Here is a 411-nt window from a genome sequence, read left to right on the forward strand (position 1 = left end):
TCGTCAACATTATATCCTTAATCTGCGGCTGTTATATCGAATAGTGTAGACATCATCACAGTAATTACACGAGGAAAGAATATCATCAACAGTATAATAAATATAATGTAGCAACTTTAGGGGGGCCATATACAAAATCATATTTTTTTGTGTGGTAGAGATAGTGACCAACTTCATTTGTTATGCGCTACTATCAATGTAAAATTATCACTTCTCGTTTTAAAAGCAAAACAAAATCGCTATATATGTCTACAACGCCGAATAATTAACAGATGCATGTTAACATCTTCTCGTGGTGTTGATGATAAGCCTATTGTCTTTCTAAGGTCTAATAATAACCCTCGTCAGTGTTACTCACCAGGACGCTGATACGCAGATGTACGATAAGATATACATTAAAGCACAAAGGTG

This window comes from Penaeus monodon, chromosome 31 (assembly GCF_015228065.2).
Source record: "Penaeus monodon isolate SGIC_2016 chromosome 31, NSTDA_Pmon_1, whole genome shotgun sequence".
In the NCBI taxonomy this organism is placed as follows: Eukaryota; Metazoa; Arthropoda; class Malacostraca; order Decapoda; family Penaeidae; genus Penaeus; species Penaeus monodon.